Raw genomic sequence first — 24,203 nt, 5'->3', positions numbered from 1 at the left:
CACTTAATGTCATTACCCCGAGCTCTGATTTCTTCCTTTCCCACCTTACACTGAAATGTCCATATTATATTCCAATAGAAATCATTAACTTACTGGAGGAAATGTAGTCACAGAGTGACAGCAGCAGCCCAAACAATATGATTGTAAATTAGATGTGGTGTATTTTGCATGCAGGAAAAGACTGCACGGCCACCTGCTCTGTTCTGGCTCTAAACAGATTTTTTTTGGTGAACAGCAGCATCTCAGGTAATAGTTCCAGGAATGATTTAAGCCTCCATAGGGTGGTTCTGCTGCCAAAAGACACACTCTGTACTTTCCTGCCTCTCCAGCCCTATTGGCCCCAGTGTTGGTACAGCCTGTAAACACCTCTGGGTTCAAAAAACCTCCCCATCCCATGATCAAACTATGGCCAAACCACGACACCCACCAAAAGCTGCTTCAAACCCAAGTCTGGGAATGGCCGTGGCAGCAAAGGAGAAGATATAAAGGGTGGAATTGTATGGCTGGACAGCTCATGGGATCGCTTCTGCACCCTCCGCTTAAGACACCATTCCTTGAGAGAAACAGAAGTGTGAAATACTTAAGGTTGCCATGTGTGTCCTTCCTTTTAAGTACAAGGAAGTGATGACTTTTTGCTTGCCAGCCCAAATAATCACCAATCTTCAATCCAACTCTTCTTACCCTTGCGATTACATTCAGTGGGTGAGCATTTGAAACAGGAAAGGGACAACGAGGATCAAATACCTTTGCTATAATTACATTTTGAAAAAGCTATTTTTCTGGTAGACACAAGCAAGTAAATTCAAACACAGACAACAGATGACCAAAGTAGCTGTCTATAGGTTTTTAGGCATACGGATTTCCTCTTCTCACAACACTGAAATTCTTCTCACACAAGGTGGGTCCCTCTCTGCTCTCAGCCCCAATTCAGATGTGCTCAGGCTGCTCCCCGACCCGGCACACACCACGACTTCCTGCCACCCAGAGCTCCAAACCACATCCAGGAAACAAACAGCAACGGAAGCAGACAGGGCTCCGATGGGAGCTGTCAGGTTTTTAGCAACTTGAATTTATAGCACTCACTGGTTGGCTTCTGCATTTTATTCTGCATGAAGAAAATGCCTCACGTTACCGGCGTTAAAGAGCACTATGATTTGACCAGACCTTCCCAAGTGAAACTACTAAAATTCAAACGCACCACTGCACCATTTCAATGTGTGTGCAGCCAATAAGCGATAAGATTCCTCCCAGTTGCAAAAGCATTTTGTTTTCATCAGAGGGCTCTTTCATTTTGACCTAAGTACCGAGGGTCATTGCTATGGGACCAATGACACAGAAAAGCATTCAGGTACAAGACGTTTAATTCTTTGAACATTAGGTTAATTTGTTTTATAAACTTAAACCAATATTTGAAGGGTTGAACAAATATTTGAAATGCTTTGGGCTAGTTACCTAGTTAGAAAGGGAACAAGTTATTTCAAAAGGACTTTTTGCCCCTCAGGCAACACAGAGCCAAATTCAGACTGATCTCATCACACCCTAAGGACATTCAGCTGGTCCGAGCCAGACCCTTCCAACAGGTTGTTGTAAAGATGCATGATAGGGTGGAATGAAATGCTTTAGGAACATAAGAGCTAAACAGGGAGGAACTATGCTAAAATATGTAAAATATTAAATAAAAGAGTCAAACACATCATGGAGGTGAAAGGAATACACAAGGAATACAAGCTGTAGGGCTTCAGATTTATCACTGAATCACAGCATGGCCTGGGTTGCAAATGCCCACAGTGCTCATCCAGCTCCAACCCCCTGTGTGCAGGGTCACCAACCAGCAGCCCAGGCTGCCCAGAGCCACATCCAGCCTGGCCTTGAATGCCTGCAGGGATGGGGCATCCACAGCCTCCTTGGGCAACCTGTTCAGTGCGTCACCACCTTCTGGGTGAAAAACTTCCTCCTGAGATCCAACCTAAACCTCCCCTGTCTCAGCTTAAAACCATTCCCCCTTGTCCTATCACTGCCCACCCTTGTAAACAGCCGTTTCCCTTCCTGTTTATACACTCCCTTTCAAGTACTGTTAGGCCACAATGAGGCCGCCCCGAAGCTTTCTCTTCTCCAAGCTAAACAAGCCCAGTTCCCTCTGGGATCTTTCCCTTTCTTCATAGGAGAGGTGCTCCAGCTCTCTGATCACCTTACTGCCCCTCCTCTGCTCCACATCTTTCTCTTTAAGGCATACTTTGAAAGTTGAAGTGAGGGAGATGCCATTTATGAGTTCTGGTTTAGCATAGGTTCTGAATGTAAAGTTATTTGAGTGCTACACAATAAATAACATGGCAACATACGCTTTCAACACATTTGGAAGCTAAGTCATAAGAACAATCTTATTTTGGCTAACGTGGAAAAAATCTACATGCAACAAATGTTGCAAAGGAGAAGTCACAAAATCCACTACAAAGACGACAAGTTTTGCAGCATTTCCGAGGCTCTTTCTCCAGACTGATAACCAAAATTTAAACAAACGAGGCTGCAAAACACCTCGCACGCTTACAAAAAGAGCATTTAGTCTTCAGTCCTTTTAGCTGCGAAATCAAACGCGCCTAATGGAACACAATAAGGAAGCCACATCAAACACGTGACGCAAGCCATCAAAGAAACAGGGAAACAACCTGAAGTGACTTACAAAATAGACTGTCCAGAAACCACTGAGTGGGACAAACACGGCTCTGAGTGGGACAAACAGCTCTGAGTGCCACTGCTGTGATGGCCTAAAGGTGTGAGAATGGCAAACAAAAACCCTTCAAGATAGAGAATTCTGACCATCTAAAGGACAAAGTAAAGAGATGGATTGCACTCTCCATCAGACAAACCACACTGATGGGTGCTATGGAGCTGAGAATGTTGTCACTTCTTCTGGACAATGAAACAAAACCACAGAAACCAACAGCAGCAGCAGCCAACTCTTACCACCCTATTTGGCCATTATGGGCCTATAAATACACACGTAGCATCTAAACAAGGGAACGTTTTTCATTCCCCTTGTACGAAAATGATCAGCTGTAGCACACTAATAATACACTCCGAAATACCGAGGGACAAGCATCAGTTTTCATGTCCTAACGCCAGAATGTGACTTGGCGCTGCAACGGTAACACTGCCATAAATGTGCAACAAGCACGAGCAGCACACGCTGACAGACACACACAGCAATCCTTTACAACACTGAAAGCTCTGCTTATGTCACGAAGAAAGGAACACAGAGTCACGACAAAAGCATTTCACGAGAAAAGCCCCCAGCCTAAAGATTTCATCTAATTTAAAGAGAGACAGAAGCAATCTGGGCCAGTGTGATACAGCATCGTGGCTCTGTTCATCCACAAAAGCTTGTAGCACTGCCTGTCATTCAGCTGCATGAGGATATTATCTAGCAGTTTTATAATCGAGATAATATTTACTACTGGAAATGATGTCAAGTAGGACAAGGATTACATTGAGCATTATCAAATGGGGCCTCAGAGTTATGATTTCTAGGCACAGGCAGGAATTGGGTAGCAAGGCAAAGTTTAAGAAAACAGTAATACTCTTGTGTATTAACAGAAGGCCTCTTCTGCTCTGTAGTGCACTACCCAAGACCATTTCCTTCCTTAGTATTAAAATTCTGATCAGCCTTCATTTCACCTACAGAAATGTATGACCCAGGCTATGCTCTGTGTACGGCTATGGAAACAAATAGCCCTGGAGTGTGAGACCTGGTGTACTATAAATCCTTAATTCAACTATCATAATCTGTACATCCACAAATAGGGAATATTAAAAACACACCAAGCGCCACTCTGGGTAACACTCTGCAAACGTCTTTGTTTCCAAAGCAGCTGTATTAATTACAGGTTTGATGTTAGGATGCTAGATAGCAGCACTGAGGAAACCGGGCCCAATGCAGATAAAAGGAGAATGGGTAGCTGTGAGAGGTACAGACACTGCACAGATTCTTCACCCCTTTGCCTTCAGCAGTGCTTTCTGGAGCTCTGCAAGGAAAACCAGGGAGATGGGCCAGCAGGGCAGAACTAAACAGGAAATGGTAAAGTCTCCCAACAAAATACCAAACACCAAGCTCAAGCTGCAAACTGTAGCAGTGAATCTGGAAGACTACAGGTCTGAAGCACTCACCTGGCCTTCATGCCTCTTCATGCTTTAGCATATTTATGTCAAAACCAAGGGGTGGGCCAACAAAACCTGGTGTAGCAATACTGTACTGCACCACATCCACCTCAGTGTGAAATCTACTTCTTCTGTTCACTGTAACAACACTCAACCCCCCTCCCTTCTGTGCTTCTCCATTCAGAGCAGTGCAGCATGCCCCATCCCATCTTCTGCCTCCCTCCTGCAGTCCTCACCACCACTGGTGCTTTGTACCAGTGTCAGACACAAAGCCAGCTCTCTCCTCTTACATTTTTAAAGCACTCCATCCTTTCTGGAGCTTTCTGATGGACACAGCACTTCTCCCACCTGCTTTCCCAGGACTCAGCTGCTCCTAGATAAGGAACAACAAACCAACAAGAAATAAACCCTGCACAACTGTGATGTGCCTCCATCTCAGAGGGACAGAGGATGCCAAGAAGAGTGTGGAAGAGGGGCTGACATGCATTGTGTACAGGAACCAAGAATCAATCAGGACATTGCTCTATTAAAGTTGTTTGCTGGTGCAATTAAGATTTCCATCATACACAAGTCACCTGTGAAGGCACCGAACCCTGGTGCTGCCATTTGCAGTGCCTGTATGGATGCACAGCAGACACATGTGGCTACAACGCAGCACCCAGAGCAGCAAGCCTGCTGCTCCAGAGTCTGCAAACCAGTGCCTGGGCTGAGCTCTGCACACTGTAACCTAGCAGAAAAACACTGAGAAGCATATCAAGCCAGGCTTGTCAGCCTTAATATTTTCTGGTGATTAGAACAGGGCCAGGGAATACAATAAGCATCTTTACAAATCCAGTTGGCTTTCCTTCAGATCCAGAAGCCCGTCTGTAAGCTGCACAAGAACAGGAGTCCACATGAAGTCACATTCTGAACACAGAGCCAGTCCTGCTCCTCAGCCTCCCTGCTGAAACCTGCCTGCAGCAACACCTCCATGAGCACATGCAATTGCTCTTTGAAGTGCTGTTTGCACAGCTACACTCAGCTTCAGGATTACTTCTTATTTAAAATCTTCTTTTTCAGGTAATTGAAGTATTTCCACTGGCACCAATGAGTTAAAAAATGTGTCAGGTTTCCTTGCAGATTTTCTTTAATCAGGCTGGTAAGTGTTCCCCATTCATCAGTGCAAATCAGCTTCATTTGCTTAGGAGCTCAAACTTGGAGCACACAATGGTGTTTTCAAACCAAATAGAACACATTAAAGCGAGGGCAGTCGTGGTTCATCTGAATCATATGGTCAGACTGCAAATCTAAGCCAAGGAAATAGAGGTTGTGACACCCCACAGCTGGGACAGCCTTGGGACAGCAGTGTTACATCACGGCCACGGGGCCGGCCGGGTGCTCGGCTGTGTGGAAGTGAAAGATCCCATGAGAACATTAAAAAAAAAGAAAGGTTTTCGTGTCCTCGCCAAACCCCTTCCTTCACTTAATGCTACCGCGGGCCGAGTTTCTTCAGAGCAAATGATTGCAGGAGGTTGCTGCCAAGCAATTGCTACTGATTTATTTTCATCCGATCACACAGAGCGGGAATTAAGCGCTGTGCAAAACACACGGGTGACTTAATTACAAAAGGTCTTCTCCTGCCATACAAACCAATGCCAAGCAATTGAGGCTGCTCACAGAGTGCCCTGACACAGCCCCAGCTCCACTCCCCATCAGGGGACAGAGGGGCTCCGACACCACACAGACACAGCTCTGGGCAGCAGTGCCAGCAAACACAACACTACATCTACTGCAAACGGGGCTGCTTTTCCTTCTGTCTTTTAAGCAGGGAGGATGAATGAGAGCAGTGCAGCTCGGAGGCTCGGATTGCGCTCTCTGGATGCCAGAGCCACACTGTGTGAACATGTGGGTCCATCAGAATATTGTTGGGAGCAGTGAATTCTCAACCTGACCCAGTGATCGGGCTCGTGCTGTTTGAGGAAACAAAAGGGGAGTGCAAAACCACACACGGAAAATGCTTCAAGCATTAAAAGGAAGTACAGTGTGAGCAGTGCTGTGCTGGATGGGCTGCAGACCAGGAACTGGTGCAGCGTGCTCTCTCACAATGTTTCTTTGCAAATATTCAGTTTCCCTCAACATTCAGTCACATTTAAGTACCTTTGAACTAACTGATCTTTCTTTTTAGGGGAAAACATGCATTCGATATCATGGATTTGTTCATTTGTCTAAGCTGAAATGCTTAAATGTCTTTAATTGTTGGGTCATCACCCTGGATGTGGTGCTCAGGGACATGACTGGGCTGTTAGATTTAGGGTGGTGTGGTCAGGTTGCGGTTGGACTCAATGATCTTTGAGGTCTTTTCCAACCTGAGCAACTCTATGATTCTATGAATATGTACATATATATAAGTCACATCAGCACACTGAAATGCTGCCCATGCTCTGATGCTCTGAGCAGCCACACACCCCCTCCTTATTGTGGCTGCAGCTCACTCACCTACCCGCTCTCCATCACTTTCCCCACTAGGAATGCTCTGCTTCAGCTTTCACCCAGCACATGTGATGTCAGTGAGAAGGAAGCTGTGTGCTTCTATCTTCAGATCAATACACAGCTTATGTTCGGGAACCTCGATTCACCTCAAAAATGTAAATACAGCCATTAACACCACAGTGATTCACCCACTCTCCCATCAATTCAGTGGCAGTGCTGAGTCAGTCGGTGCAGCAGTTCAATGCCAAACATTGCAAACAGTGATGTTCTCAACTTTTTAATACAGCACCGTGTGTTGGAAACACCAAAAAAAAGGTGCTGAAAAGTGTGGTATGGTGGAAGGGAACAGATAAATGAAACCTGTTTCTCTTTATCAGAATGGATGAAATTTGCTTTTCAACCACTTACAAGCAATTGTTTCACCTTTCTGTTTTGTTTTCCCTTCCAGTGGTTCCATCTTCGAGTGACGTTCTGGGCTGCACCTCATGTAAGTACAGGCATTATTGCATGTATTTTTTTTAATCAATGTACAGCAGTGAAAATACTGACCAGCACTGTGATTTCTAGACCTTCTGTTTACATCTGTGAAACTGTACTGGCAAATTTACACAGTCCCCCTGGGGAGGTCAGTGAAGGCAGTTGCTGTTCACTCCCAGCTGGGTCTCCTCAGAGCTCACAAACAGGTCACCATATAGGCTCATACAGACATTCCTCCAATGTACTACAGCTGAAGCTTTGGGAAATTTAGACATGGGGGATGCAGCCCGTGATCCTCAGGCACTCAAGGACTCTTTGCCAGGCAAGAGACCCCCTGAGATCCAGAGAAACTGCAGAAACAGACTGGAGGAACATCAACACCTGGATGACTGAATTGGCATCATCTCTGCTGCTTGCCCATCCCTGCCAAGAAGGAATCGAGGCAGTAATGTTCTTCTCCCCACCTCCACCAGCAGGCCATCACGGCAGCTAACACTGGAAGCCCACAGCCCACATGAAAGGCTTTTACGCACTGACAAAGGCTGCCCAGAGCGAGCTGCTCTCTGCTTAATGAGCAACGGACCAGAGCCAGGAATTATTTAACGCTAACACCAGCCCTGCCAGCACTGAGTGCTGCTCTGCAGCTCTCAACAAACCACTTCAACTTCTTCATTTTCTCCTCCATACAACGAACACAACGTTTCTGCACCCAGCATCCATCTCCCCAGTGTTTCATTCCCAATTCGATATTCTAGCCGTAAACGCCTCCCTTCCTCTCCCTTTGATTAAGCACACTCAGTATCAATAGGCAACACTTTCTAAAAACTTATTTGCAGCTATTGTGAAACAGGAGCTGAATGTTTATGGAGTAGTTACTTTTTATGTCAGTTTACCATAGGGCCTCTTTAGCCACAAGCTTACAGCGGGAGGCCCCAAGGCATTTTTGGGAATGGAAACTTTTGGAGCTCAGCTCTTTACAAATTTCCAGCCCGCAGTATGTTTTTCATTAGTCTACATGGTGTTATAATAAATGATGCACTTCCTCTTTCATTTTATGATTTTCTTAAACATTCAACAATCTTTTTTTTTTTCTGCCTGTTTTCTATTACTTTAAAACACTCAACCACAATCACCATAGGGTCTACTCCGCGTACAGCGACAGAAGGGATATACTGAGTAAGATATCAGCTAGAACAAGACAAGCTCCTCATTTAAATTCTTCATTGAAGGCCAATCATAACTGCACTCAGCGTATGCCGCTCCATTTTTAGGGGCCAATGTTAGAAAAAAACAGCATTAAGTCTGGGATTCCAGAAGCTGAAGTTGGCCCAGAAGAGGCTCCTTACCTGCAGGACACAGCTAAAGCAGTGTGAGCTCACTGGCCAGATGCTAAAGCCATGAAAACCTCCCCGTGCCTTTGCATAGCAGAATTACACAAAGGGCTTTCTTTTTTGCATAAGAAGATAGAAAAGCGTTTATTTGTGTAGGTTTGGGCCCCCCATGCAAGAATGCTTTGGACAAAGTGTAAGAAGTCGAACAGAGGGACTCTAGGTTCTGGTGGGCAGGAGGGCTGCAGGCCCTGCAGGGAGGGCTGGGACAAGCTGATGGCTCAGCTCTCTTAGGAAGCACAGCTCCTAGTGGTCTTAGCTCTTATTTTCCTGGGACAAAGCACCAGGATCCCTCAACTGCTGCAGTGGGTCCTTTACATTACATTAGAATTAGACCCCAGAAAGGCCATAGGTATTTCTCTCCTTCAGAAGTTTATAAACAACAGATAACAGCATCCCAAACAAACATACTGTAAAGCTATCACTCTAAACAAAACAAAGGACAAATGGAAAGAGAAAGTGTCTAAAAAAAGAAAGAGAGAAAAGCAAATAGCCAAGCACACAGCATTTGAGAATGTAACTCTGCATCCTAACAGCGCGACTACCCACATTTAAAGCAAGCCAAAGCTCTTTGCACTGCCTTGTTCCTCTCAGCCCAAACTAGTTTGGTGAGCTCCACAGGCAGCTGAAGGAAAATCAAAACCAAATGTCTAAAACATCTCAGAGCTGATGTTTGAGAACGCAGCATTATCAAGAAATGCCCATCTCCCTTTGGGCTCCCTTGCACATGTTGGTAGTAACTGAACTCAGCACATCTCTAACAGACAAAGCATATAGACAAGAATGTCTGTATTTGTTCAGTAATACTCGGGGACTTTTGTAGGTGAGAGCCTCAGAACTGAGAAAGAGGAGGAAATGATGCTAAAGAGAATCCACCTAACAAAGGCCATGGTGGTGGTGGGCTCAAAGTTGGACTAAGTGATCTCAGTCTATTCCAACCTCAGTGACCCCAAGATCAGCCTTTAATGCTGGGGAGATGCAGCCTTCCAATGTCTTTTTAGCACAGAAAAGAAAGTGAAGGCCATCTGCCGCCACTGCCAGCAAGGAGGGAGGGCTGAATTAAGCAGATCCTGTTAATGACAGGACCCAGGGAAGAGAAAGGATTATCATTACACAGCATTCAGTTGTCTGACCCACTTCACCAGATTAGAAAAACAACAACAATAAAAAAGAAATACAAGTTTTATAATCACATCCCAAAATAACAGCTCATTAGACATTGCAATTGCTTAATGGCAGAAAAGTACTCACTAATGGGAGCAGCAATTCTCCACTAACATGCCCAAATCTATATTTGAATGTTTTTAAGATGATGCATGGTTGATACATTTATTTTTACAGAACCTTTTAATGTTCTCCCTCTATAAATAATTCTCAATAGGAACACACTCCCAGGGCTGGCAGCACCAGGAAAACCAGGCTATGCCAACAAGAAGGCATTCCAGTCCAACTTCATCACGTCTAGCACACCAAGTTCCATTTACAGATCTTTGATTTCTATATGAACGGCAGTTCAAAGTACGTTTTAAAGACAGCTACTTTCTGCCTATGTATGTAGAGATTGCTAGAGATTAAGTCACTTTAATTAAAGACTTCGGGGGTGTCACTTTGTGATACTCTTTGAATTGTGTGTTCTGTGATTACTCAGAAGCGAGCTTTAAAAACATCACAGCTCTCCCCAAACACAGCAAAGGAAAGCTACTGATGGTCTGAAGTTTGGTGCTGCTCTGTCATTTACATAACATACACAGAGCTGAGCTGGAAGCAGCGTTCTGAAATGCTTAGCAATAAAGAAAAGCCCTGGAAGCAGCTGTGGGAGGGAAGCCCAGACCACACCAGACCTACACATTTCAGTGGGGTTTTGTCTAGCTTTTTATACACATATTAAACTACCCAAAGTTAACTTGCAGTGTCAAGGCCTACAGCAGGTAATTTAAAAGCATTTGGGATTCAAATGGTTTAAACATGAAAATGGAATTATTTCTAACTCATCCTTCTCTCTGTGTCACGCGTTAGGGTGACAGCAATACGAACCCCCTGTTTCTCCATTACTCAAAGGTTCGTTCTGGATTACTTCCTTTTTTTTCTTTTCCAAAGATTAATTTCAAGCAATCTGATGAAAATGCCTCAGTATTTACCTTAATATTTTTTGAGTATATACTGAATTCAAAAGAAGTGATTTCGAAAGTTCCCCTGGATGCTCTTCTCATTTTAAGATGATAAATATTGGCTCTCACAGATTTCCATTATACACTGTCTGACGGTATTTGCTGCTGCTGACTACATGAGCTGGCTGCTAATTCTTACAGCACTAATGACAAAGTTTTGTACAAGTTGGGCACGGATGACATTTCAGTTTCATACTCAGTGCAGGTGTGACTGCAGATAAAGTAAGTGCAAAAATTGGTAGTACCAAATGCATCAATTCCCTCTTGATCCTTTCTTAATAATTATACCATCAGCAGCAGCTACCTTCAAACTTGCCCCCTAATCCTGCTATAAGTGATCACTGACTGCTGACACCTGAGGACAAGGGAAGGGCACAGACATACTTGTATAACCCGGAGCACAGGGAACAAGCAAATCCCAAACTGAAGTCCTGAAGCCACAGCAAAGCCATGGGCAGAGCAGAGGGAGAAATCAGTGATGGATGCAGATGGCAATCTGGCAGCTTAGGGTCAATGCATGGCATATGGTGTAACGACTCAAAGGCAAAGCTTACAATGCACAGGAGGATTTGCACGAGGGCACAATTCCGGGAGCTCCAACTTATCCTAAAGAAATAACTGCGCGGTTCTGATGCTGTAGGAGAGAGAGAAAGGGCAGAAAGGGGCAAAAAGAAAGACGTGTTCTGTTGCTCCAGCAGAAAGGTGCAAATCTGGAGTGACTGCAAAGGTCTGAGTGGCCAACAGGTGCTGTGTGACTGTGTGCTCCAGCTGGCTGCGCTGCTCCTTGTCCACAGACTGCACCAGGGCTCACCCATGGCCAGAAAGGGAAAACCACCAAAGGTAGGGAAGGTTCTCCCAGTAACCATGTCAAGCACAGGTTAATAGGAGAACATCATAGGGCTGCTCCACCTCTAGGTTAATTTGCTGGGGGCTGGTTGTGTAACTAACAACAGAAAGGAGCCATTTCCAGCTCGTTTGGCCTCCTGAGCCCCAGGCTGCCAGGAGGAAGCAGGGAGCTCAGGAGCAGCTTTCCCTCCCTGCCTCTTTGGGTGTTCCCCTTTGAAGTGGCACCCAAGCAGCCACTTGCTCACCTGTTCTGTAGGTCATCTTTAAAGCAATGCTTCCCACCCTTCGAGCTTAACTACAGAGACATGCAATTAATTAAGTTAGTGGCATATAATTCCAGCCTTTTATTTCCACTGGGTGTTAGAGCAGGACACACGTACTGTCTGTAGCAGGATTTCAGAGGCTCCACAGAAAATGCCATACTTTACAGACCCATCTGATAGGGTTTGTGCAACACCAGCCCAACCTGTGTCAGAGGAAACCAAATAGCTACCGCTTAAAGGAACCTAACAGCCTCTGCTGCTACTGTGCTGCATGGAGCTGGTGCATTACCCCTTTGTTCTGACATGTTTTGTTGGGTTTTTTTTATGACTTTTTATGCTCAGCTGAAGAGCGAGCCTAGAAGTGAATTTTAAGTGGGCTGCCTCCAAATTGGACAGGATAACAAATCTTCATTTGTCAGCAGACAAATGGAACCCTATTGGCCAGATGGCTGCAACGCTGCATAAGAAATGCATGGAAAGCTGCTTCTAGCAGTAGTATCCAAACACCACGTTACTGCTTCCCAAATATTTTCTTGGGCTCCAATGTTTGTAAACTGAGCCCTCTATTCTTGCAAGGCTGCCAGGAACATTCTCAGCAGTTTTAGTTCTTAATAACAACAACAAAATAATGATAAAATAAAAATCCCCACATCATTAAAAAAAAATAATGATGGAGAAACGATGACAAGGAATCTATCCCAATATAATGGCTCCCTCCCATCTCCACATTGTGCGTGCTGTTTGTTTTCATTCTTGGAGCACAGGATTTTATAGCTGTAATTATCTCATTTTCTCATGGTACAAACAGTCCAATTTTTATTCATTGAGGCCAACATTTTGGTAGCGTTCTTCCTCTGGTTTTTCTTCCCCATAAAACTTGCTGTTATTAACGAGCTTTACATCTATTTCCATTATTTACATCTATATTTTTAAATGCAACAGATTCATACGATCCAAACACCTGCTGGGGGAGAGGTTCTTTAATAAACTGTGTTTTCAAATCAGCATAGAACAGAAGCATCAATATGACAATGAATAACTAGAGGGAATGATGCTTTAATCCATTTCTGAGGTTTGAAGCATGTTATGGTGGGTTTTCTTAAATTAGTAGCATTTAAAAGAGATGGTTTCTCAACAACAGCCTTATCTTAAAAGATTTCCATGCAATAATTTGCCCCGTAATCTGGAGCGTGTTGGGAGGTAATGTTCAACCAAGCACACCTGGGGAGCAAGGAGGCAGTGCTTCATGGTCAGCTGGCTATGGAATCCTGCTAGCTGCCTGCAGCCCTGCATGCAACCCTGCTGCTTTAGGTCTAAGATTTTCTTAAGTGTTAAAGGACAAGGAGGTGCACCCCAGTGTTTATAGCAAGGAAGACAGCACAGGCCTGTACTTCTGCCCTGCTTAAACGGTACCTGTGCCATTTCCCCATGCTGGGAAGCAAGCTGGAGCGCCTGCAGGTGCAAGACCTGTGGTCTTTGCAAGAGCAAGCAGAGGGTGAAAGCTGTTCCCCTTCACAACCACCTGAGGTCTGCAGAAGGAAGAACTTCTGGGAGCCTGGTGGCAGGGAAAGGTCAGGAGCAGGGACTTATATTCTGTATGTTTGGATTAGCGCACAATGGTTACATAAACTGACTTAATATCTAATGACATTTTCAAACAATAGCTCATAAAATTATCCAAAGTATGCAGAAACAAAACCTGCAGACAAACACCACTGTGGTCCCTCAGACATCCACACAGCAGGGCGTTGCAGTGCTCTGGCTGTGCAGATCAGAGCTCAGGTATAAATGAGCCCGAGTGAAAAACCTCCTCAACAGAAAAGACAGAAGCTCTCCTTCCTGCCTTGCCCCGATTATCACTCCCACTCGTATGCAGCAGTCAGTTTCTGTCCCATGCTTTCAGCACACAACCACGTTTTTGGAAACAGAATCACTGTGTTTTAAAAATACAACAAAAAGAGCATTACTGTGATGAATCACAAGCTCAGAGCGCTCCCAGAAAGCCGCTGGGAATTAGCTGGGTTAGCAGGTCTGAGGGATTGCCACTAAAACCACATCAGCATCCTGAGTCACGTCAGCTGGGGAAGGCGCTGAGATGGGACAGATGCTGTCACTGCCCTCCAACCTGCTCTGTGCTGCTCCCATACCAACAGAGCTGGCGTTAGGAATATTAAACTCAGGCACCTGTCTCAGCAGCTTGAGCTGCTTGTGAGGCACCCTCCAAAAGCACACCTTTGTGGTCCTTATTGAAACCCAACTGCTGATGCTGCAAACAGGGCTGCAAGCTTCATTAGAGCCAATGGGGGAAGCTGTTTGAAATGCCCAAAGAGGAGTCACTGCTGCTGAAGGATTAGCATGAAACCGCCGGGCTGCAGCTCAGGTTCAACAGTGCTCTCCTTCTTAAAGGGGCAAAAATTGTCCTCATACAAAAGACATCTCTAAAGCAACTCATCTGATATTTGCTGAGAAGTTTCACTTGCTTCAGCTGATTTGCAAATACTGTTTATTGATTCTAGGTAATTTCCAAAGCATTTTGGGGCATGTAAAGCCAAATATGAACTTGCTGAATTCTCATACTAAGATAAAAGAGAGATAACACAAGTCCTGAGTGGGTTCCCTTCACATTACTTTTTAGTTCAACACTAAAACTGAAAAACACAGAAAAGTATCAGTTGGTGACTGCAAGCATCTGTGCAATGGAACGAGGAGAACCTCCCTACCACGTACCAGGTGATGAGCTGTTTGCAGTCCTCAGGAGGCACCATGATTTCAGTTTGGACTAAAAGCACGCTGAGGTTCTGACAATCCTCCCAGTTAAATAATTATTCCTTATAGACAACTTCCACATGTGTAGCAAAGGTCCAAACACACACCCAGTATGCACTGATGCCACACTGATGCTTCAACCAAACACTTCAGCTCATAAAAGCAATATCCTAGCAAGCACAGTCCTCCATAACTACTTTTACATTAGTCCTGTGAATTGCTTAATCCATCCTGAGCAGTGACTCTACCTAAAGCTGAGATACTGTACCAAGCACCCCTAACAGATCAACCTCGGTGAACAAAACTGAGCAGAACTTATTTGTCTTTGTCTCACTTAGCTTCCATAAATGGACAATCAGAGCAGAACTGCCCATCAGTTTGTAGCAGCTGTCAGAGATGACAGCACCTCAAACACTCCATCTTTGCAGCACCGCAGAGCAGGGTGCAGACATGTATATTATGTGCAGGGTGCAGACATGTATATTGTGTACACATTCCTCATTCATTTTAAGCATCAGCTCCTTTTGGGTTAGTAAGTAAAAGCATCCACTGCGCTTCTCTGCTGTGGGCAGGGAGAAAAATATAAATTAATTCTTCATTACAGTTTTACAGAGCAAATTATTTAGCAGCAATTTGTATTCAAGCTCAGTACACAGAACCATGATATTACACTCTTTTTATTCAAATGTGAGGAATTTACATTTACCTACAGTCTCATTAAAGTAAGAATGATGAAGCAGTAGCATTTTCCTTTGTAGTTTTTTTTTTATATCAAAGCGTTCTTTCCGAATGCTTAAAATAATCCTGAGGTTTACATTGAAGTATTTGTTCAGATAGAGGTTTGCTCTGTTTCAGGTCTAATGCAGCTTTCTGTTTAAAAACTCCCAGGCCAGGTGGGTGCTGAAGGCTTCTGCTGCACAGCAGTGCTTTGCAGAGCTGAGCAGGGTTTGGCTCCTGATAAATACAGCTGTGAGAGCAGCTCAAAGAGAAGTTCAGCTTGCTGTGCCCAGGGTTTGCTATGCTGTAAGCATGCACAGCTTTGCAGAATAGCTACTTCCCTGGTAAGAAGTCCTGCCTGGTACAAAAGCAGCTCCTCCAATGGATGCAGCCACTATTTGTCGCTGGTTATGCAACACCATCAAGGGCTGGGCTATTCCTGAACCAGTCACATCCTTCCAGCTTGTACTTCAGAAACAACAACAAAACCCTTCCGTGGTTACACGGTGGCACACAGAACAGACCTTCTGGCAACACTGGGCCCTGTGACCAACATCCCTGCACCCCTCCGACTGAACCGCGCTGTGATATCGCTGTGCACGCTGTGGTTTTGCAACTGCCCTCTCCGCCAATAGCAGCGTGCAGCTGAAGCTTAAAGGATTATGTGTATGTATGTGCAGGGGAAGTCACATGTAAATACAGACTCGGTGCCATGAACAGGGCTGGTGCAGCCGTCAGCGGGCTGCTGCTCAGCCTCCCTATTGTTTGCTCTTGCTAGAGAAATGAGAGGTCGGAGTTTCTGCTGAGCTTACCTTGGAAGGGTTCTGAGTTGACGGACAAAATGTTTCTGCCAGCCATCACGGAACAACAGGGCACTGCCTACCAGGTGAGATTCTTCACAGTTCACCTTCCGGAATGCTTTTGCTTTTTATTCTGAGCCTGGGAACAATTTGTGTTCATGCATGTGAGCTCTGGGTCAGTGCAAACAAACAGCTCGGTTGTTACAAACCAGCAGTCAGTTTTTAGAGAGCAGCTCTTTAGGAAAAACATCTATGTATAAATGTGCCGTGCTAATACTTAGATCTGCCGGTCCAATAGAAAGTTACAGTGGGCTTCCTTACGCACAACAGTTTTCACTCTCTTACTCATTATGCTGGGCTTTTCACTTACTGTTTCTTCTATGTATGAGTATGTGGTTCTAAGTTTTTCTTACTAGTTGCTCTGAATATATGAGATCCTAAGTTTTTAGTTTATATTAAACAGTACAGCAGAGATATAGCTGAGAAATCGATCAGATATCAATCTAATTAGTCTTTAATAAAGAAGAAAAGTCATGGTGAAAGTGAGACACTTGTGAATCTCCTATTCAAAGCACAACAAATAAACACGCAGCAAACCTTACTGTGAAATATTGCTGCAAAGCAGCTAAAAGACACTGCAGCAGCTAATTAACTAATTAATTACAATTAGGCTGCATTTTCATTTGTATTATAAAAGAAGGTAAGCCAAAGGCAAGCATCAAAGCACCAAAAATCTCCTGCTTTCAGCAGAAGCTCTGAATAAGCAGAATGACTGCTGTCCTTTTCAGCCTCCATAAGCATTTTTAACTATGCTAATCACCACAATATTTGCAAACCTGTTTTCTGCTGCACTTAGCACAAGACCTACTTCGCTTTAGGGCTCTGCCTGCTGAACTTTACGTCCCTTTCACATAAATGCTAAAGCAGCATAAAAAGGCAGCACGGTATTTCTTACACCAGCACCACATTCTGAACGTATCTGATTGGCCCAATGATTCAAGCTAAAGCAGCGTCCAATGGATTCCAACAGGATTGGAATCGATTCTGAAACTATGAAAAATAGAAGTTAATCAAATGTCTGGACGAAGTGATTCATGTGAACGTCTGCATTCATGACCTGAGCAACAGAGTGATTCACTTTAACTGCTCGGTTCGGGGTCTGAACAGCACTTAAGACTTTATCAGGATATCAGCGTATTTTCCACAACAGCTAAAACAGTGCTCATGTACACGAGGATGGAGTAGGCAGCTCCAGCAACCTGCCTACAAACAGTGGCTTAGTGTTGGTATGCACCCTGTATCTGTGGGCCATGTAACAACAACCATTTATCAATCATTACTAAGAAACTGGCTCTGTGACAAACTAATTACTCCTCAGGCTTCCACCCATTAGCACAGAAGGAAGCAGACACTCAAGGTGCATTTATAATCAGGGCTTTATGCAGCTCCGCAGTAACAAAATCTGCTACAGAGGTTGTGCTTTGTATGAGTTTTTAAATGTATATACACCAAAATCTGCTCAAAGGACATGTAAATTTTAACTGCTTCACGGTCTGTCAATCACTACAGCTAGGAAGCAGTAGCCTTTAGTTAATGTCATTTATTGGGCTGCCTTCCCAAGGACGTGTAAAAACCCTAACCAATGCTTCTCAAAAGCCTGTGGGTTGGACAGAACGTGGGCTAGCAGGCGTCACAGGTAGTATCCTCCATAAGTAAACCACTGATGTTTCTGCAATGAGAGATTCCATGCAGAGAACCCTGGGTTATAGAGCCCCAAGACTCCCTTGCTCAATTCTCTTCCCCCACGAACTGCTTTTGGTTTCTTCCATTGGAAACACTTGTGCAGCCTCATAGCGATACTCAAACAGAACCGACCTCTGCTAAAAATGACTGAGGGAGCAACTCCCACCTGCACACCTGTGAAGGCACACCAAGCACTGCCACATCTCCAGTGCCCAGCAAACATCACACAACAGCCAGCCACCAGGGTCAGCGCTGCCTTCTTGGGGTCTGATGGACCGCCCCATACATGTAGGTGCTGCAGGGTGCCCTATGAGTGATTAACAGCATCAATCAACTGAAAGTGCTGATGAATAGCAGGCAAACCCCCCAACGCCAGTGTAGTGGAGAGGGGAGCTGCAGCAGACAAGCAGCTGATGGACAAATCTGAACTTTCTGTGCCAAGGAGACGCCTTCATTAATTTCAAGCTCCCTGTAAATGAAACTCTTACTCCAACAGAACAGTCACCCTAATGCCAGCATTAATATTATACCAGCCGTCCTAAAACCTTCGGTTAAAATACTGTATTCAGCAATGACAAACGGAGTATAACTAAATCAGTAAATATGCCAGTTTGTCTCAAGGAAGTAAGCTGGAAAATGGCATTTCCTTCACAGAGCACAAGAAATTAAAAGCCACAGGAGTGTCAGGAACACTCAGACTTTTGCTGTCCATTACCAGGAAGGTAGCAGATTATCATGGACGGATGTGACAAATGTTGAAGTCGTTTCAGCCACAGTAGAGCTCTGTTAAGGTCAGACTGTCCCCTTCAAACTCCAGACTCAAACCGGTTTCGTACTTATTGTTATCTTGGAAAGAGCTGTGTCAATATTTCTGCATTTATGAGAAACCTGGTCCTGGCAGCCTGAGCGTTTCACTAGAGATTGCTCTGCAGCCAACGCGGTGCCTTGTCGATCAGTCACGGCGTTGGCTTTCCCATGTGCCTCTGGTAGGAAATGGCATGATGTTAGAGCTTCCAGGAAAACTACCATCTGTGCTTCCTGCCAGTCGGGAATAGAGAATACCTGCAGGGAATGCTCCCATGCTGCCAACTCCGAGCAGCGTTTCCCATCACAACCCCTGAGCATGGGAAAAGAAAGCAACAGTGGTTAAGATAAGAGCGGTAGGTTCCACCCTGCCAGCTCAGCGGGCAGCTCGCTCACTGCCATCCCTGCAGGATCCCTGCCTCTCACACTGCCCTGCGGCGAGTTCAGTCCACAGAGAATAGGGATAATTCACACTGATTTTGGTAGGCAAGGACTGGTGTTCTTTAATAGAGTGATGCTGATGTAAACTGTAACGCTCAGCTCATACACGCTGCTTATCCCTGCAATCCTGAGCAATGCTGAAGATTCAGTGACCCAACCACATGCTATTGCTACGAGGTGCAAATTTGCACCCGCAATCTAAGCTAGGATATTAAGTATTAAGATGCTTTGTAATCTTCTCTTTCCTCAAATTAAAAATATCTGTCTATCTACACATACACATATATATATATATGCCTCCATGATCTGATCTTTATACACACACAAAAAAAGAACACTTGTGTTTCAAATGCTGGCAGCCACTACCTGAGCTGACCCACGTAACTACTCTGCTGGGCAGGCTGGCCTTCCTGTACCCACCTCAAGCCACAAGACATTCACTGTGCATTAGGAGCTGCACAGCTCGCTCTGTGGCGAAGCCCTCCCCACCACACAGAGATGTTACAGACAAGGGACGGTGAGATTTGCACGTAGAGGCTCTATCAGAACTCAGAGATAAAGCAAAGTCAGGAAGAGGCGGAGCAGGAGAGCAGTCAGACTCACTCATCTGATATTTGGGCACTGAGATAAGGGACAGAGCAAGCAAGTGACAGAGTTAACCCTGCAGAGCCCTGGGCAGCTGCTGCTGAGCACACAGAGCACTGCTGGCAATGCAGCTCCTGCTGGGGCTGTGTTCTTAACTGCATGAAGGCAGATGTGCCTGGCAGACAGCAGCTGCCTCTGCACACAGGGCTCCTCCTGCACAACCTGCAGTGCCCTTAGTGCTGGGCTGTCTCTCCCTCACAAGCTTTACTTTAGCCATCAGCTAAAAATAAACTTCCCTTTTTCTTCCAAAGGAGCACCTGAACTCACCTGATGCATACTGATCTGCGAGGGCAACCTGCAGAGTGCTTAGCTCTGATATGCCCTTATGTGAACTCAGGCTCCCAAGAAAGAGATTAACAATCTAAACAAAGTGTGCTAATGGGACTTTGTTCATATTTTGCATTGGAGGGCACTACATACATCCATACAGTAGTAATAAAACAACGTAAAGAAAACACTGAAAGGGAAATACTGCATTTATAGTTGGTAGGTTGCTACCAGGCAGAAGTGGGCTCTGAATTGCGCTGTAGCTGCAACCCAATGATTTACCACAATGGTGCTGCCTGTGGAATAAAGGAATAAACAAATTACAGTGGTTGCAAACATCTGTGGAGCAGCAGCTTCACAAGAGAGGGGCCCATGGGAAGGAGCTGAGCTGTGAAGTGCTCTCGAGCAGATGTTTGTTTAGAGTTTCTGTAAAAGCAGTGAGATGGGTGAGCAATCTGCAGGGATGACCGAAGCACAGTGTGAAGAGTGACTTCAGAAGCACCAGCAATTGTGTGCTCACTGGTGTGACGGAAATACACCCAGCGCTTCTGAGAATTCCATTCTCATTGCTGGCTTGACATGCCTAAGAATGCATCCAAGGCAGCCCGGGAAGTCCCATAGGAATGAGAGAAGAAAGAAGTGAAGAGTGTCATCAGAAGAACCTCGTGCTCCCTCTGCCAGGACAGGAATGGAAAGCGGTACTGCAAAAGGAAGGAAACCTCCCCACCCCCACTGATCTGCTCCTGCTCTTTTGTTCGTATGCTTTAAGCATCCGAGGCAGGATGTCAGATTTAATGCTACTTTATGCATCAGTTATTACTGTAATCCACTCATGGCTTCTTTCACGTTGTACTGCATGGGATCAACTACATTATAAAACGAAACTGATATCAATTATAAGCATACCACCCGTCAAACTGGTCAATGATTGCACCACGAAGACGCAAATGATGGGGTTGGCAGAGGCCTGTTTCTCAGCCCAGCACCCAGTATCAAGCAGGATTTTCTTCTACACTAATGTTTAAAGCATTTTATCTGAGCCATATCATTATATTCCAAACAATAGCAACTCAGCAGCCACACAACAGAAGTATATTCAGCATCCCACTTGCCTGCACTGCAGTATTTTTCCCTTCCCATCTAACCTGGACAATCTAGTTCTACTTTTCTGTCCAGCCAGCAACTCCTCTGTTAACCCCCGTGACACGCATATCAACTGGTAAGCTGAAAAAAAATGCCATGTAATGCAGACTTTGAGGTTTGTTTTCAGTCCCTGTAGAAATCAAGAGATCCCTTGGGAGCTCTACAAGACCTGAGGAAGGTATGAATGCTCGGCATCTGCGGAGACTTCGTTTGTTGGCAACAGCTTTATTAGCTACGTACGGCTTATAGTGACACTACAGTTTGTGAAGGAGAATACCTGGAGGTTGGATTACCTGTGTAAGGGCTCTGCCACATGCAGGTCAAGCAAACAAAAGCATTTCTTTACTAAGCTACACATCTGGACAGCAAGAGGAGGCTACGGCAGGATACAAAATTCAACACGCTACAAGCTACAGCTCAGAACCTCTTCCAAAGAAACGATCCATTTCGGGATAGAGAGAATGCACACACATCACTGCTTGTGTGCAACACGCAAACACTCTGAGCTCAGCATCTTCCCAGCGTCTCAAAGAAAGGAAACACGATGGGATTTGTAAGGCTGTCACAAAGTGAGGACCCTGTCGTACCCTCACAACACCACAGCAATCTCTGGATTCCATGTCAGTGCCCAGAAACCTGCCTGCCCAGCTGCTCGAGCTCACCCTGTGAGCAGGACAAGCAGCAGGACGCTTCTGAGCACTGTGTGCTCAACCACTGCCTGTTCAGGGCGTATGGCCTATAAAAGAGAAACCTCAACGCTGTATATCCTTACCAAGGGTTAAAAATAAAGCACGTGCTCTTGAGTGAGAGCCGTGGATTGCAGGGCAGGGAATGGGCTCCCAGATGTGCCCAGAGAAGCTGTGCAGAGAACCCCCTAAACAGCCCCAATTGCTGCCACAACCCGAACGTTTTGGGCAGTAAATCGGAAACCCGGAGGCTGAAGCCCAGCCTCTTGCTCCTTGAGCCGGGCTGTAAACAGCCAAAGGGAGGGGCCTCGTGCAGCCAAGCCGAGCCCAAAGTGGTGAGTAAGTCACCGGAGGAAAAACAAGTGCAGCGTGCAGCACCGGGGCTGGGAGGCGATGGGCTGCGGGAGCGGTGAAGTGCTCCGGCTGCTGCCCTCCATGCACGTCCCCTGCAATGCCCTCCATGCAAGTGCTGCCCAGGAGCGCCTGCAGGGCTGTGAGGGGCGGGTGAAGGTAAGGCTGGAGCGAGGAGGGGTGCGAGCAGCGGGCGGGACACGCGCCTTCCTCTCGGGTTTCCATTTCAGGCGCCGATATTGACTGCAATATGATAAAAGTGTGAGCCCAGACAGCACGAGGGGGAAGCACTGGGGACGGCTGAGTCAGAGCACAGTAAACAAGAGCACTACAGCATCAGCTTGCGCAACGCAGCCAACCTGGGACTGAGAAACTGCCTTTTGCTGGAATAGAGCTCGGTGGTGATCTATGGAGTCCTGACCGCAGAGCACGGTGAGGAATTGGCCCAGGCCAGGCTGGGGACCCAGTGCCTTTGTGGGGAGAAAAGCCAGCACAGGTGAGCAGTCAATGTGCCTCACCTGGCCGCCAGGAATCGGTAACAAAGTGTCGTTATTTGGCATGGGTCTGATCTGTGCTCCTTTTTGAGGCGGGTTTTCTCATTTCATAAAGTTACTATTTAACAGATATCCTGCCCCTTCTGTCATGAAAACAGAGCTGACTTATTTACCTGCAGTTAGAGAACATCAAGAAAATGGACTAATTATTACACACAGTTGTGAAACCAGACGTCCCACCGCTCTATAAAACACAAAGCAAATACACGCACAGAATGCAAAGTCTGTTGACTTCCTTCTGAGACAACGCGCAGGCAAGTGCTCATGGCTGATGTAACTCAGTCTGAAGTAATCGAAGTGTTGTGCTTAAGGATAAACCTACCTAATGGAATTACATGATTGTACCCATGCCTGTGCTTAGTCAGCCTTGCACTCGCTGTAATGCGTATATTTGCAATACCTTGTTCCAGTCTGCTGCTTTGCTTGAATCGAGCCAGAGCAGTTCAATGAAATGGAAGTCTGGTTGCCTTCAATGGTACGAGGCAGCTTTCCTTCTTCTTTTTTAAAGTTTTCAAACACCAGATGCTTCCTGAAGACACACTGGGTTGTTTACAGCGTTCAAAATAGAATGAGGATTAAGGGATGGTATAAAGATACCACAGTTTGTACATCTATGTGACACCCATGGTAAAGAACTGGTTTGAGAACACAAACAAAAAGGAGGATTTTATCCAAGAGGTGAAATAAGTCTTTGAATACAACAGACCTGCATCTAGTTAAAGACATCCCTTACCTGAGAAAGTCCAGCATTGGACTGTGGGTTCGTCTGCCCAGCTAAGTGGCTGCATTTCATCCTGCTATCTGGCTGTGCTGTTTAGAAGAAAATACACACAAAACAACTGCAGTGGGAAATAAAACTGAACTGGACGCGATTCTGGAACATATTCTTCTGGAATTCAGCTGAAGTGTCAGAGGATTAACGTTACAGAGATGGAACTGCACATCTCCCAGTGGTTACAAAACCCATACTGTATCCTTCAGCCATATGGCTCATTGAGTACAGAATGTTGTCCAATGACATTCATTTTAATTGCACAATGCTTCACGTGGATTCGACTGAATCTTGTTCTCTCGCTGGAAAGAATGCATTTGTGTACTTTCCTGTACCTGCTGAAAGAACACAATGCTGCGTATCTGACTATCTCAGACTACACCTGACATGGGAAATCACCTGCCACGCTGTCCCAGGAAAGGCCTGGCAGGAATGACAGCCATGATCTGAAGGCCTGGAATGTTTCCAGTTGTACCTTAGAGATTGCTTTAGAGATTATTTATTTCTGCATTTTGGGAAGAGTCGATTGCTTTGAGGAGTCCTCTGACCTCTGATGACAAAGGATAGCTGGGCAACAACAACTGATCTTAGCTTACGTTTTGAAGAATCTAAGCTATTTCGGGAGGAAATGATAGTTAATTCCTGTCTTCTTGGAAATTCAGGCTGCAGTCCTGTTAGGTTCCCTAGACTACAGAGGTCCATTGTTTTTCCAGTACAAAATGGTTGTAGGTTTGAAACCTGAATAGAGACT

General features: G+C 45.3%; 2 protein-coding genes across 7 annotated transcripts in view; one reads left to right on the top strand and one right to left on the bottom strand.

The window, feature by feature from the left end:
• The window catches only part of CHLSN (cholesin), a 97,630-nt gene that overhangs the window by 34,304 nt on the left and 39,123 nt on the right, over window positions 1–24,203 (bottom strand). The gene's annotated exons all lie outside the window — the stretch shown is intronic.
• Window positions 1–24,203, top strand: part of GPR146 (G protein-coupled receptor 146) — a 35,307-nt gene that overhangs the window by 5,811 nt on the left and 5,293 nt on the right. Inside the window, exons 2-3 of one of the 6 annotated variants that reach the window (XM_072348803.1) lie at window positions 7,070–7,108; window positions 22,357–22,558. The gene's annotated coding sequence lies outside the window, so the exon portion shown is untranslated. Of the gene's footprint in view, window positions 1–7,069; window positions 7,109–15,579; window positions 15,913–16,024; window positions 16,133–22,075; window positions 22,286–22,356; window positions 22,623–24,203 lie in introns of those variants that run through there. The other 5 variants (XM_072348802.1, XM_072348804.1, XM_072348801.1 and 2 more) reach the window with 5 other exon arrangements.

Source organism: Excalfactoria chinensis, chromosome 14 (assembly GCF_039878825.1).
Source record: "Excalfactoria chinensis isolate bCotChi1 chromosome 14, bCotChi1.hap2, whole genome shotgun sequence".
In the NCBI taxonomy this organism is placed as follows: domain Eukaryota; kingdom Metazoa; phylum Chordata; class Aves; order Galliformes; family Phasianidae; genus Excalfactoria; species Excalfactoria chinensis.
Note: the sequence above shows the minus strand (reverse complement) of the source record. Positions and strands in the feature narration are given on the sequence as shown.